At 35.6% G+C, this 17184-nt stretch overlaps 1 protein-coding gene across 1 annotated transcript in view; it reads left to right on the plus strand.

The window, feature by feature from the left end:
- Positions 1 to 17184, plus strand: part of LOC134278084 (tripartite motif-containing protein 2-like) — an 88212-nt gene that overhangs the window by 2798 nt on the left and 68230 nt on the right. The gene's annotated exons all lie outside the window — the stretch shown is intronic.

The following is a 17184-nucleotide window of genomic DNA, read 5'->3' on the forward strand; positions in this document are numbered from 1 at the left end:
TTATTTAATTCTCTACTCCAACTTTGGGAATGAACTATTCCTGCACCACTTAAGAAGAAAAAACTGAATAAACGTCAACCCCATTAATATGAAATAAAAGGAGATTCAAGCTAAAAATTCAATTAAACAATGCAAATCAGAAGCAGAGCACACCTCTTAAACATCCAGAGGCGCAATCAGGTGCAATGGTGCAGTGAGCATCCTCTGCAGACCGGTCACACCCGTCATGCGAACCTTGTCATTATCGGGAAAGAAAAGGGAATTCGAAAAAAATTCAGTGTGAAAATACTGAGGAATAGTCTTACAAGTAATCTGAAAAATGTCAATCAGTATTTGACTTAGTGATGGATTGTATTTGTCGACAAGGTCATATAGACTAAAGATCTCACATATTGATGACAGAGGCCGCTGATATTCTGAACACCGTGTCCAGATGATAATGATAAATTGCTGCATAAGTTTGAATAGTAAAAGTCGTTACGTCTATCATAAAGATTGCTTGTTTGATTACTACTAACGTCAGTCTATAAAAAAAATACAAAATAAGCGCAGAGCAAACACAGACCTTCAAAACATCAGAGGTGGGATCAAATGTCATGGAGGAGTGAGCATCCCCTGCTGTCCGGTCACACCCACCATGTGATCCTTGTTATGAACGGGAATTAACGGGAAAATTAATAGTCAATTCAGTGCATAAATAATAGACTAACGATTCATGTATCAGAATCTGTGCTATTTTGTAACCCATCCAGATATATCTTATCGACATCAGAATGGAAATAACTAATGATATTTGGCAATAAGTTGTCGATATATCTAAATGTCGAATTGAAGACCTTAACAAGTGTTTTCTTCTTTTCAAATGAATACAGAAATGGCCTAGGTCTGCTAATAATGGGGTGTAATTGTTTCCAGTGGGATTGGTGGAAGATTTGGTCTTCTAATCCTGCTCTTCCAATACTGAATTTTACAATTGACCAGTGGCAAGATAAATTATGCAAAGGTAGAAAGATTTTATTTTTGTTTTCGCTTAAATCAGCATACTTGTACTAGAAGCATTGATGTAAAAAGCATCTTCATTACATTTATATCTTCCGCTTAAAAGCAGGGGGAGTTGCCATCCGCCGTTATACTTAAGGACTTCGATATCATACCAGCAACACTTCCAGAATAAAATTTAAAGATACTCTCACGAAATCTGTATTCTTACAAGCATAAACATTATTGATTTCTGTTAATAACAAATAAACACTTTTGATACATGGTTTTCATAAAGTCTCCTTATACCAAGTACGTTAATCAAACTAAAAAAAGCTTATATAAAAAAATGTCAATGAGATCATACCTAGAAAGATATAAGGTTACTCATAGGCTATAACTATTTTGAAATCTATAAAACGCTGAATAAATGTATCCCTGAGTTCCAAGTATAAAAAGCGACTCAATATGAACACTTAGTTATCAATATGGATTTTTAATGAACAAAATATTGAGAACATCGCCAATATGATCATTATTTAACAAACATATATATATATATATATATATATATATATATATATATATATATATATATATATATATATATATATATATATATATATATATATATATATATATATATATATATATATATATTTAATCATACCGTCTTAGAATTAAAAAAAACAATTATAAATAAATCAATTTCTATATTTTACTACAAAATAACTTTTCATTAACAAGCTAGCAAAATATCGATATGCTCTTTAATATCTCAATCTATCTGTTAAACAAATATTTTTCAATATATCTTTTGTTTGTATGCTTTGCGAGATAATTAGCTTTTTTCAAGGTACTAAAATCATCAATTTGGAAAAAAAATTGAAAAGGGTCACAAAAATTCACTTATTTCAGAAAGTTCAATGTTCTTATCAATGTTTTTTTTAAATCCTTCATTATGAATAATCATATCACCTAGAAGATATACAAGGAAAACCTGTCTCAGAAGTATTGCATGCCAGGAAGATCAATGAAAGTGGGAAACATGGGATAATTTGCATATCGGTTTTAATTATTTATACTAACTAGACACTGATTCCTTATCATTTCATTTCAATGTGAAATAAAATTGTAGATTTAGATTTTAAAAATGTAGACTATTATGGGGCGCCGTTTTGGAATTTACTGCCAAAAAGTGATATCATCTATTGAATTTGTGATATCAACTAATTTCTGTGTATTCATAAGTTCTATGGTCGTTACAATGACATTTTCAGAACATACAATTTATCATTAAGTCAAATGCCGAGTGACGTTTTTTTAATACTATTTGTAAGCTCATTATTTACAGATTGAATTGACGACGGATTGACAAGGAGCAAGCAGCGGGTGTGACCAGTCGGCATGGGATGTTCACTTACTCCTCCATGGCCTATTTTTTTTATTGTTTTATGGACTTCTGACCTTGAATGCTGATCATCATCTCCATATGTTTCATTTAGATCCTTTGGATGCCCTGTGTCATGCAGATTCCCTCATATTTTTTTTTCATTAAACCGTTTTTATACTGAAATTAAAATAAGCACTCTTCAGTATGTTTTCTAATATGATTTACATAATTTATGCATGAAAGGATTACTTTGATAGTTTATATCATTTTCCTATTCATCTTCATATCTTTCTTTTTTATGGTGAGATAAAAGAAATATTTATCTTTCTACTTATGTTATCAAATTTTCTTCATATCATAATTAGACATGATATCTGTTTTTGAAAAAAGAAAGCAAAGCATCTTACTACAAACTATTTCCATTTGAATCTAATATGAAAATCAATGTATAATTAAATGCTAAACTTTGTAGTAGAGGAATGTATCACCTCAAACTTTATACAAGCCAGTTTTTCTTTTGCATTTGTCTCTCTAAGACATATATGCAAATTTTCATTATTTTATGTATCCATTGTTTTTATAATTATCTATATATAACAGAAAGAATTTTAAATATATATTCAAATAAAGTATCGAAGATTTCAACAACAAAAAAGAAAACAAGTATGAAAACTTGAACAACAATACATTACCACAGACATCAACATAACGCGAAATGTAATAACAACACAAAGTGTAATAATTATTTCACTTTGCGTTGTACTCAACGCAGAATGTAATAACGCAAATTGTAACACTCTTTAGGAATATTACATTTTGCGTTCTTACATTTTGCGCCGATACCAATGCAATATGTAATAACAAAAAATATAATAAAACGATTTTTACCTTTTGCGATGTTACATTTTGTGTCAATAATAAGCAAAAGAACAAACTCAAAATTTAATTTAATTTTTTGTCAGCCATGTTAAGTATAATTTTCAAATGAGTAATTGGCGAAAAAAAAAACTGGAAAAAAAATAGAACAAAAGGAAAAAAAAAATTAACATTTGTGAAATCTTAAAAAAAGATCAGATTTTTACTTCTTTTTTATTTCATTACCTACATGCATTTAAAATCAGGTTAAATTCAAATCTATTGTTTTCAAATAAGACACCTGCATATGGGGGTTGTTGGGGGGGAGCAAAATTTTGTTGTTTAGTGTGCTTTTGCTTTTTGATAGACAAATGCAATGAATCTAAAAAAACTATAAAAAAAAGAAATATAATTTGTACTGGCATATGTAAATGTATAGCGGGGAGGGGGTTATTGACAATTGGGATTCTATACTCTTTAAAAATCTCCCACTCTCTCTATCACCAAAAATAAAATGCTTGTCCATACATGTAGTAATACAATGATCAACATACGAAATAAACATGCATCCGACCCCATTCCTGCCCCTCCTCGCCTAACGATTTGCAAAAATCTTTTTATTACATTATGCATTATTACTTTTCGCGTCAAGATCAATACAAAATACAATAATCTCAGTTTATTACATTTTGCTTTGTCATTACATTGACGTTGTAACATGCGAAAAAAGTGACAAAGAAAGCTACACAAAATCACTTCTTCAGAAAACGGAACATAGAGTTTAAACAAATTGAGGAAATCTTTCAAGAAAAGCGTCTTAAATAATAGAATTTACAAGAAGAACATATCAACAAATGTCCCGAATTTGACAGCTACTCAACCAATAGCTTCAAAAGAGTTTTTGAATAATATTTTTGAGCTTTACACTATTAACGTTGTACAGTTCATGATGACTGCAATCAACAGCAGCGATAGACAGCACCTCAGAAACAGCACCTGTTATTACGTATAAACTACAGGTAAGAGAGAGAGAGAGAGAGAGAGAGAGGGGGGGGGGGCGCTGACTCCTAGACACCTACTCCCTCTGAAATTTCTGAGAATTATGCCCTCTTTACAGATTTGTATTGTTTTAGTTACCTATAACTTTATCATATAGAGTTGAGAATAAATTAAGTAATGTTTTCAACAGTGTTCAAGTTTTGTATGTATAATTGGTATGTAAATCACAAAGACTTGTTACGTAGACATGTTTCGTGAAGAATTGAAAAGCCTACAAAAGTTACTAAAACTGTAAATACATAAATTACTGTAAAAAATAGAAAAAGTAAAAGTTTTCACACAATTGAGTAGCTTAAATATATTTACTAACAGAGAAAGCAAAGTGAGAAACCGTCATACCTCATATTTCAAAATTTACACTTAATAGAACACTTAAGTAAAGATAGTTCACTCCATTTATTTTTACATTGCACTTTAATTTAAGCAGATCAAATATCAAGGAAGTATATCAATTGGTTTACTTTCCTCCCTTCATTGTTTTTTACTTTTATTCCCATGCCTTGGTTTAAAAGGAAAAGGTACAAGAAACGTAGGAATAAATTAGAAAAATCATGCTTATTTATACTTTATGTATGGAACATTTAAAGAATAAGGAAATTAATACAATCACGTGTTTAGTATACATCTCTTGTTGTGTTTTTTTTTAATATTGAGCAGAAGAAACCGTTTTGCGTGCAGATGTACTACAAACATATGTCTATTTACAGCAAACTTCTTGATTTGATAGTTTTAAGGGTAGAAGAAAAAAAATCATTTCTTGATAACACAGAGTAAAATTGACCGTAAATGCTTTCTGTTAGTCTTTATTGTATCTTTGTTTCTTGACCTTCTTATAAAATTGAAAAAACAACGTCCTGTAAAAGGTAACGATAACGATCAGTGACATATTCACACATATTTATATTGTTGATTGATTTGCTGAGATTGATCACTGATCGTTATCGTTACCTTTTACAGTACACCTGATTATACCTCTAGAGTTTCCAAAAATCAATGATTTTTGGAAACTCTAGAGGTATAATCAGGTGCACGGGAAGAGTAAATATCTTTTGTCGTGAACAATATGTCTTGATAACGTAGATGAAACATTCCGGTGTCAAATGATTGAAACGTCCCCTGGTGAATCTTTTTCTACTATAAAATGCTTTAACTAAATGAGACCGTATAGACTGAGGTCCCGTGTCGCAGTATGTGCTGGCACGAAAAAGATCCCAGTCTGCTCAATGGACCTAAGTGCCGCGTATAGGACGAAACAGTTCTCCATCACCAAGAGGTGGCATCCCCATATGAGTGAAACATTCTCAAGAGGGACGCTTTAACAATATACAATCAATCAATACTGTCAACTAAATGTATACTAGCCCATTCACATGGGAAACACTATCAACGCTCTTTACCTCAGAAATGAAAATCAGTGTGACCTTTGATATAATGCCTGTACCTTCAACAAATCACATTATTCGTTTCCCCATTTAAGAATATAAATAGATTCTGAACATACATGTGACTATATTTGTTGCTTGTACATGTACATTGTAACGAGGCTAGATTTTTATATATAATTTAGAATCCTATCAGAAGAAAACATGTTTACTGTCAAGTTATTTTGTGTGTCAGTAGTTGCTACATATTGTTTCAGTAAGTATTAAAAGACTTTTGTATCTTTCTTGCGATTTTTCAAATTTCTTTTTTGTATATGTAAATATACTGACACGCAAAAGAAACGCAACGCCCTACTTTGGGGTGAAATAATTATGTAAAGTAAAAAATTTTAAATCTTAAAATTATGGATATCTTCAAATTGTTAAATAATGGTAATTTAACGGTTGAACGATTTTCATACCTTAACCAGAAGTCAAGTATGATTCTGCTCAACAGAAATCAAAAATTGCATGTTTAACAAAACATTTGGCAAGATTATATAGTTTTAAGGGTTTGTGCTGTTCATCTTAAGTAATGCAGCAATATTTTAAATAATAAAATCTCCTTTCGTTTCTCGTAACGATGTTAAGGCTTCTTGAAAATAGCTTAAGTGCACATTTCCATTGCTCAAGCTGGAAAATCTCAAAGTAAAAGTGATGGAGAGTTGATGATGGAAAAATACACTACATTACGCCTCAATGGGGTCTTACTTATTATATTCATAAATGATAGCCCTTGGACCGGAAGTCCAAGGGTTATTACAATGCGCTAAGTTAGAGAAAATTCGACCTAATCATCTGAAAAACAGACAATTAAAAAATGGAAAATAATAATTCCTTCGCTCAGATCTCGATATTGATAAACCAATTGTATCGTAGAAATTAAGCTGCTTATGTTGTGTAGGACAGTCTTGCACGTTGTAATTGAATGGCTGGGAGGGGGGTGTTTTAAAAGTCATATGTTACTTAGTAAAGTAAACATTTAACATTTTTATAAAATCTCTGATGTTCTCAAAAGTGTAGCCTTACTGTATTCTTTTTTTAAAAAAACACTAGAAAAAGAATCAAACATTTATAGATTACCACTTGTTGCGTTTCTTTTGCGTGTCAACATATTTGAATGAGGTAAAGAACAGTTTGCATTTTCAATGCAAAAAAATTATTACACTTACGAGGGCTGTCCGGTGAAATCGAGGACCGGTTGCCAAAAGTAAAAATAATCACCACTGCATAGAAATATTTTCACACCTCTTTAGTACATTTTTTCATCAATATACATGTGTAACGTGCAACGCGGCCGAGCTTGGTTGTTTGGTGATATGTCTTGTATCACCGAGGCGTTACACTCTGGTTCGTTAACCTGTTAACTCAGGTTTTTGTTGACCAAATAAAATTACAATCAAATATATACAAATACAATACAAATATAAACGGTTTCCTCTTGATTGGACAACCACTAACTGTGGTCAACGGGTGTCTCCCGTAAGTAGATTTCTTCGGTCCTGCCACTTCTCCCTGTACTGACTCCTGGCACTTCCCCCACTTCTCACTGTGGTATGCCACCTCTCTCAATCTATACTACCAAGTGACTGCCTTATTCAGGTCTTACGCTTTTGGGTAGTCTACAACACTTAGATGTCTATCCCCCGCAACTGTCTGCCTTATTCAGGTCTTATGACCGTGTGTAAGAGGAGAAACAAGCTAAGGTTTCACAACTCCGTCACCAGAGAGGTCTCAAAGGTCCTGCAATACAATCAGTATTATTCCAATGCAGTCTCCGTATAGTAGCAGATTCATACTACTTGTATGATTGTAAAATTAATATTTTTTAGTGTTTAAGAATTAAGTGGAAACGTAGGTCTAACGTTTATACGAAAATAAACCTCACCCATTTCCGTTTCACTACCCTCCCCTCAAGATTATATGCGTCCCGCATATGATTAAGTATTTACAATATTTACATCTATATACAATTCTCTGATATGCCTGACAACTTGTGACTCTCTAATACAAGACGTAGTCTTCCATCCACTGTGGTTTTCTCCTACGTCTAACAGGGATGTCGTCTGCATCAGAATGGTTACTTAACTCATGCTCTTCCTCTACTTCTTCACCCAGAGGTTCAGGCTCGTCCTCTGGTGCCGTCCTCTCATCATCAGGCGTTTCACCTTGCAACGTTTGAGGGTACCTTCGACGCATTCTGTCAACATGTATGACTTGTGGTTTTCCACTACGTCCACAGTCAACTTTGTAGGTAAGATCTGTCATCTTTGATAGCACCTTGTAAGGACCACGCCAGTAACTGGTAAACTTTGGCGAGCGACCTGCCTTCCTAATTGGAAAGAACACGTAGACTTGGCAACCTGGCTCAAATTTCTGCCATGACAATTTTTGGTCGTGGTACTTCTTTTGTCTAACCATGGCTGTTTTTATGTTCTCTCTGACATGTTTGTGTGCACTCTCCAATGTTTCTTTTAATTCCCAGGCCCACTTGTCTTTGGGAATTTGCTGCACTGATCTGGGCATCTCAAACATGATGTCAAGCGGTGTTGACACTTCTCTTCCCAGCATCAGGTAATTTGGAGTATAGCCAGTTGTCTCGTGAACGGAAGCCCTGTAAGCCATCATTACAAATGGTAGGTGTTTATCCCAATCTGAATGATGGTCATTCACGTAAGCGCTTAACATTGTCACTAGCGTCTTGTTAAAACGCTCTACCATTCCATCACTTTGTGGATGATAGGGGCTGGTCCGTGTTTTCTTGATTTGGAGAACCTGGCACATCTCCTCAAAAAGCGCACTCTCATACTGTCGACCTTGGTCAGAGTGAATTACTGATGGTACACCGAACCGGGCAATCACTTCTTCAACAATAAGTTTTGCCACTGTCTTGGCTTCCATGTTCGGCATTGGGAAAGACTCGGTCCATTTCGTGAAATAGTCCGATACCACCAATATATATTTATTGCCATCCTCTGTCATTGGTAGTTCTCCCAAGATGTCCGTGGCAATCCTGTCCATGGGTAAACCACTCTCGACCAATTCCATGGGTGCTCTTCTCTTCATTTGAGGGCCCTTCCTTTTACAACATTTCTCACAACCAGCTATGTACATTCTGGTGTCTGCTTGCAAACCAGGCCAATAGAACTTTTGCCTTATTCGAGCTAGTGTCTTGCTCACACCAAGATGTGCAGCTGTCCTCACATCCTGACAGTACTCGTATATAGTACGTCGTTAGCTACTTGTTACAATAGCCTGCAAGCGTATGGCCTTTCCATCTTCCTCTTTAAATCTTATAAACAGAATGTCATTTTCAATACAAAGATTGTTCCATTATGACCATAAAGATTGTAACACATAACCTTGGCCTCTGACCACACTGTACTCAGGTCTTGTCTTTTCTATGACCCAAAGTTTGACAAGAGAGATGTCTTTGTCTTTGTCTTGCATGTCTTTTATAGGCAGCAATGGATCGCCATCAATCGTCATTTGATTCACTGGCTTGGGATATAGCTCTCACTTCTTCCGGCTTGTTACATTGCAATCCTTTCTCCCAGTTTGGATCGAAACCACACTGGCGACATGGCACACGGCTCAATGCATCTGCATTGCTGTGTTGTGTACCTGGTCGGTGTTGTATCTCGAAATTGTATGTACTGAGGATTTCCAACCAACGTGCCAACTGTCCTTCTGGATTCTTAAATTTGAAAAGCCACCTTAAGGAGCTATGGTCTGTGCGGACTATGAACTTTTTACCATAGAGGTAATGCCTAAAGTGTTTGACAAAGTGGACCACCGCGAGCAATTCCTTTCGTGTAACGCAGTATCTGCGCTCACACTTTGTCAAAGTCCGACTTGCATAAGCAACAACCCTCTCTTGACCATCAATCTTTTGAGATAAGACTGCCCCTATAGACACATTACTGGCATCAGTGTCTAAAATGAAGGGATGAGAGAAATCTGGATGCCTTAAGATCGGAGTATTGGTCAGCTTATGTCTAAGAGTGTCAAATGCCTCTTGGCATTCTTTAGACCAAACAAAGGCACGACCTTTCTCTGTCAGCGTGTGTAGGCATTTTGCAATCCTTGAGAAATCTTTGATGAATCTCCTATAATAGCTGCATAGCCCCAGGAATGAGCGTACCTCAGTGGCATTAGTAGGTACTGGCCATTGTTTTACTGCAGCTGTTTTGTCTGGGTCAGTCGCTACACCTTCCTCTGACACAACATGTCCCAGGTAAGTCACCTTCTTGGCAAACAAGCAGCATTTCTTGGCTTTGAGTTTAAGTCCTGCATTTTGCAGTCTGTCAAAAACTCTTCTAAGGTTTGCCAACATTTCCTCAAAGGTTTTGCCTGTCACTATCACGTCGTCCAGGTAAACAAGACAGATATCCCAGTGAAGGCCGACCAAAACACTTTCCATTAGGCGCTCAAAAGTTGCAGGAGCACAACATAAGCCGAATGGCATGACCTTAAACTTGAAAAGTCCACGACGTGTGGCAAAGGCTGTCTTTTGTTTGTCGTCTGACTCCAACTCTACCTGCCAATATCCTGAGCAGAGATCTAGAGTAGAGAACCACGAGCTTCCACTCAACTGATCCAGTGACTCGTCTATTCTGGGAAGGGGGTATGCGTCCTTGATTGTACAGCTATTTAACTTGCGGTAATCAATGCAAAAGCGGAATGTACCGTCCTTCTTTTTGGCTAATACAATAGGCGCTGACCACGGGCTGTTGGATGGCTCGATCACACCTCGTTCCAGCATATCATTCAGCTGTTTGTCAACCTCCTCTGTAAGATGAGCGGGTACTCTCCTTGGTGGTATTTTGATAGGATGGTTGTCCCCAGTATCAATTCTGTGTTTGACAATACCTGTGCGCCCAAAATCTTTATCAGATTTTGCAAAAAGATTGGTATATTCATACAAAAATTTGTTAGCTTCCCTTTTCTGTTTCCGTGTCAAGTGGTTCGAAGTTTTCTTCAGCATGTCAACCAAATCAGGTCTTAACTTCTTAGGTTTGCTTGACGTATTCTTTTCTTGTGACTCCGCCACTCTGACTTCACTGAGTTGTCCAATGACCGTACCCGGGTAAATGACTTTGGATTCCTCGCCAACATTGAGCAAACGGACTGGTACCGTCGCTTGTGGTAAGACCAATGTTCTGGCTGTGATGTAGCCTTCTCTTGGCATGTCAGACACAAATGGTTCTACCAAACATGTATTCCTTAGAACATGTTTGCAGTCCTTCAAGACTTGTCCCTGCGTGATGATCTCACTTCTAGGAGGAATGCTGACTATCTTTGTTGCGGTTATTCTGTTGCAGCCTATGTAACCCTCAACAAACATTGGTATTATCTTATCTCTTATGTGAAGCACCTTTTGACTCATGTCCACCGTGCATGCATTAGACAGCAGAAAATCAAGCCCCAGTATTCCATCTGCCTGGATCTCCGCAATGACAGTAGTCGTATGCGTTACCATACCCTCAATATTAAGTGTTAAGTCCGCCTTACCCTTGACAGACAGCTCACTTCCATTGGCTGCTAAGATACTCTGGTTAACCTTCTGCAGCTTTGGCCTTATGTTCTCTGCAATTTTCTCGTACATTGCTGAGGACAACAATGTCAGTGTTGCCCCTGTGTCAACCAGGAATTTAGCTTGGGCACCTTGCACAGAGATATCTATGTACATGCCTGCTTCATCCAGGGAAGATCCAACACCAATTGATCCACTAGGACAGGCTGACGTCTGTTTACTTCGTACTGGCCTGCCTAATCCCTTTTTGTCTTTGGAATCCTTGTGTTCACTTTCACAAGGTCGTTTCTTTAGCTTTGGGCAGTTGCGCTTTATGTGGCCTTCCTTGTTACATTCATAACAACGCAATGGTTTGCCTCTTGCTTGTTTGTCATTAGCTCTATTGACTGACCGTTTCAGCTTTAGTTTGTGAATCTCGTTGGTTAAGGTACTCATGTTAGCCTCCATGGACTTCATCCATGTTTCAAGACTGGTCTGGCTAACCTCTGAAGATGAGTGTTCTGCTGTCGATACTCGTAAATGGCCTTTTCCTTCAAGGTTTCTGCTCTCTGCACGATTATAAGTCTCGAGTTCGACGGCTAGCCGGATGGCTTCATTCAGGTTATGAGGACGAGATTGTTTGATGCGGATCCTCATTTCTGAATCTACCAAGGCATCTATGAACGCATCTTTGGCCAGAGTTTCTCGTACATCACCAGGTGCTGATGCGTAGGCCAAATTGGTTAGTCGTCTAATGGCCTGACCTAACTCTGGTATGGACTCAGATGCTCTTTGTCTTCGCTCTTTTAGCTGAACACGATACAGATCTGTTTGGTTAGGAGGGGAGAACCTCTCCTCAAGGGATCTGACCAGTGTATTATAGTGCTGACCAGTATCGCTTGGCAAGTCACCTAACACTGACTGTGCTTGGCCACGCAGTGATACAGCTAGGTAAAGACCCTTCTTATCCTCTGTCCAGCCGTTAACAACAGCACAAGCCTCAAAATGTGACTTGTAGTCAAGCCAGGAACTGGTTCCGTCATACGTGGCTGACTTGATTATATGGCCTGTCTTGGCATTGTCCGTCCCTATTGCCTGTCTCCGTGGTTTTGGCGTGTCAAACAGATGGCCCGTCACAATGTCGTCAACCCCAGCATGTGGTGTAAAGCTTGGTTTGCCTTCGTCTGGAAATCTAACTTTAGGCCGTGCGCCGTACTCGTCAAATGACACATCTCCTGACATATCGGCCGGTTGATAATCAGTACTGCGTGTCGCATATCCAGACTCTTGGCTTGCCGCATTTGTCTGACCATCGTTGCTGGTTGGCGTTCTCATCCTTTCTAAGAGCCTCTCCATCCGCTCGATAGTTTCTGACACTTTCTTATGTGAATCCATGGTCAACAAAATCCCACCGCTGCCACCAAATCATGTAACGTGCAACGTGGCCGAGCTTGGTTGTTTGGTGATATGTCTTGTATCACCGAGGCGTTACACTCTGGTTCGTTAACCTGTTAACTCAGGTTTTTGTTGACCAAATAAAATTACAATCAAATATATACAAATACAATACAAATATAAACGGTTTCCTCTTGATTGGACAACCACTAACTGTGGTCAACGGGTGTCTCCCGTAAGTAGATTTCTTCGGTCCTGCCACTTCTCCCTGTACTGACTCCTGGCACTTCCCCCACTTCTCACTGTGGTATGCCACCTCTCTCAATCTATACTACCAAGTGACTGCCTTATTCAGGTCTTACGCTTTTGGGTAGTCTACAACACTTAGATGTCTATCCCCCGCAACTGTCTGCCTTATTCAGGTCTTATGACCGTGTGTAAGAGGAGAAACAAGCTAAGGTTTCACAACTCCGTCACCCGAGAGGTCTCAAAGGTCCTGCAATACAATCAGTATTATTCCAATGCAGTCTCCGTATAGTAGCAGATTCATACTACTTGTATGATTGTAAAATTAATATTTTTTAGTGTTTAAGAATTAAGTGGAAACGTAGGTCTAACGTTTATACGAAACTAAACCTCACCCATTTCCGTTTCACATGTATATAGAAAATTTCAATTAGATATATGTTCAAAATTTTAAATTTTATGTTATGTGTGATATCGCTTGAAGACTCAGTACATATTTGAGTTTGAGTTAAAAACGCTTTATCCACGATTTTAGCGGCCAATCTTCGTATACTCGGTTCAACAAAATATTAATGTTCAAATCTTAACTAAATATTGGAATTATAGACTGAAGAATAAAAAATATATAACTTTGTATAAAAAGTGGTATTTTCTTCGTAAACATTAATTTATACTTTGATCAATATATTTTATAGATACTTCTTTCGGAGTTCGCACTATATCAAAGAAAGTAAATCTGCCTTTATCTGAGGAGATTACTATTACCTCACCAGGATATCCACGGAATAACTACGAAAGCAACACAACTTATACATGGATAGTGACAGCACCTGACGTAACAGAGGAGATAAATATCAGGATAGTATTGAATGTTCACCAAACTGCAGGATATGCATGTTATGACTACTTGAAGGTTTTTACAATCAATAATATATGTTAGGTCTAAATTATAACCTTTAAAATGAAAATCAATCCGACATACTAAGTAATTATACCAGACAGGGTTTTTCTATTGGTTTATGTTGGTTCTTTCATAATAAAAATACCTTAGTATTTTTTTCTAGAGAAAATATATGTATAAAGTATTTATCTTGCAATGTCTCATATTGAAGCGATAAAAATAATATAAATTAATATCTCTTAAGCAAAAAAAATGTAAATTGTGTCCCTGTTGTAATGTAAAGTTGAAAAACGCTTTTTACTAGATAGAGGAAATCACAAACAATAACTTCATGCTCTTTAAACAATGTGGGAGACGAACAACAAATAGAATAGCAAGAGGAAACAAACTAATGATCATTCTCTGTACTCGAATTTCGACATATTTACGGGTAAAGGTTTTCGGCTACGTCTTAAAGGTAAGTATCTTAATCATTCTTGTCAATTTCTCTGTATTTAATAAGCTTTTCTCCTATCTGATATTTTAATGAAAATACTTGGAAAATCATTTTTAGGCACCAAAATAACATAACCTAAATGTTATAATGCACGCACATTCTACAGATAATCTCATGTCAAGAATAAATGAAACATTTGAACCAATTGTTTTCTATTTAAATATGATTTGAAAACATACTTACTAGTTGTATGTCATTTATTTTTTGTATATGTGTTACATGATATCTCCAGTCTTTTGGCCCCCTATCTGTAGATTTGTGTGAAAAATATATTCTAATATGTATCATTATTCATAATTATAATTTTCATTTGTTAAGCGGTCTCTGATTTGTAATTTTTTGTCAGTGATAAGAAATTAAGAAATTTAACTACATAGTTCCCTTTAGCGTTATTTTTCTTTTCAAGTTTTGTTCATATTCTTTATTTAATAGCAGTCTCGAAGATTTCAAAAAGACCGACAACTTTAGCAACAACATTACGATTGTCAAAGATAATAACGACAGCTGCAGTGATAAAAACGTCATGGACAACATCAACTAAAACATTATTTCCTCAAAACTCCAAAACCTGGAAAAAAACAATTCCAAAAAGAAAATTCAACAAAATCCCCTTCAACAAAAGAAATTACAACAAGAAAACAAACAAAACCAACTTTTGCAGAATCGACAGCTGCTCAACTAACAACATTAACAGAGATTACGACTGAAGTTTTGAGTTCTTCACTAGTAATATGGGACAGTTCAATGCTACCACTGTCTTCTACAATAGAGAATGTAGGAACCTCAAAAACGACAATTGATGATATAACTACAGGTAAGAAAGAGACGAAGAGGACATCAGTATAATAATATTAACAACTAATTTTACAATCCTAATCTGATCAGATTAATAAAATACATACTAGGGCTCCTTTAAATTAATGCTTGTTTTCTGACTTAAAAAAATTGCATCGGAGCTACAGGTAAGTGGGTTTCTTTTCCTAAAAACATACATACCAAAGAAATGAGATATTTTTGGTGCAATTTTTTTTTAATAAAGCGACATTCGAAGAGGGCTGTAATTAAAATGATAAAAGGGTTTTAAATTTATCGATTTTGCTTAATTTCATTAAATTAACTTAAATACATGTATGGTTATAGTATGGTATGTTTTGATAAGACATAATAAACAATGGTTTTTTTTCTTTGTCTTCCCAAGAACAAAATTATGAATTGCTTATCTTTAAAATCATCATAAAAGATCAAATTAAAAAAAAATTAATCTAAAAATGTGAAATCAAATTAATTGCAGATTGTGTAACGTCACTCTCGAGAAGTTTTCACGCATACCGTTTAAGGGCCCCTAAAACATTAGATAAAGAAGTATGAAAGATGAATTTCATAAATCCGGTACACAAAACACAAATCGTGAGAATTTGCAAAATCACGGACCGTTGAAAAAATCAGAGATGGGATCAGGTGCTTTGGAGGAGTATTAAGCATCGCCTGTTAACCAGTTATTAACCATTTAACCAGTTAATTTAAATCGTCCTTACAGTGCGTTGCCCAATCAAGGAATGCCGCAAACGATTCGGACCCCTGAAAAATCCCCGGGGAATCAAATATTCAAAGACCAATTAAAAGCGCGCATTCCGAGGTATGCAGAATGATGCAGAGTAAACTGCAGATAAAATTTACTCGCACTGAGTCATGTTTCATTTCCGATAATAGATTACGCGTAAACTCTAGATGCTTGGGTTGAATAACAATATGACAAATACAAAATAAAATACTTATATCTAAACTTGTTGTCCTAAACTATTTCATTTTCCCATAAAATTAATTATTAGACAAAATATGACTTAAGGATAGGCTGTATTCAAAAACAGGGTCGTAAAATCTTCCTTAGAATTTAAGAGAAGCTGAGTTTAAGGTATTACACAATATATAGATAATTTTTCTTCAAATTCTTTCATATTTTGTTATAAGATACTTCTCTACTTATGCCTCTTCATAATATGAAAAAAAATATAACCGCGCGTTTTTGCCCCAAAATTTAAATTGATGAAGAAAAAAATTGGATAAGCGTATATTTAACATTTTAATTTTATTGAACCCATGGCAAACGAGAATAAACTTTCCGAAAATCTTTAGAGCTATATATTGAGAAGACATTTTAGGTTTTACTTAATGCATGTACTACTTTATTTTAGGAAATTGTATAATTGAAAAACTCGATTTTATTTTTGGATAAGCAAAGCACTCGATATTTCTTTCATAGAGGGGAGTTTTCAAACATTTTATTTACAAAGGCGATAAACATTTTTGACTTGGCTTACAGACTCGCAACATATGATAGATTACGAAATAACAAATTCATCAAACATAACACTGAATGCCGTAACATCAACAGAAACCACAACATTTATTTTCAAACTAGAAATGGGTTTGAAAATGAAAATCCTTTACTATTTTTCTATGTTTCAGAATAAATAAAATGCATATATATACCTTTTTTTTCTTTGTGTTCTTTATACTTGCATATATCTTAATTTGCTGATATTACTCATCAATTGAAAAAAATAATAATACCGATTCTGATAAAAAAGAAAAATTGCATTCTTCATCGTTGGTGTTTACAATTGTTTTAAATTGTTAAAATAAAGCTATGTAAGAATTGTTATAATACCCGCTCTTAGTCCAAGTCGGATATAAAGCCGTTACCCTTGTCCGTCTGATGGTCTATCTGTCGCACTTTCTTCTTCATCTAACTATTCGAATATTTTAAACAGAATTCAATTAATCTAATAAATTATGATAAATGGTTTCCTGTAGATGTGCGATAATGTTTTGATTTCATTTTCACCCTATGGGGTAATGGATCTGAACAATTACTTGCATACTTGTAATGAAGAAAAATCTTTCGTCCCCGGCACTGAGGTATGC

Source organism: Saccostrea cucullata, unplaced genomic scaffold, assembly GCF_032062105.1.
Source record: "Saccostrea cucullata isolate Sc308-1 unplaced genomic scaffold, CSIRO_AGI_Scuc_v1 ctg2355, whole genome shotgun sequence".
In the NCBI taxonomy this organism is placed as follows: Eukaryota; Metazoa; Mollusca; class Bivalvia; order Ostreida; family Ostreidae; genus Saccostrea; species Saccostrea cuccullata.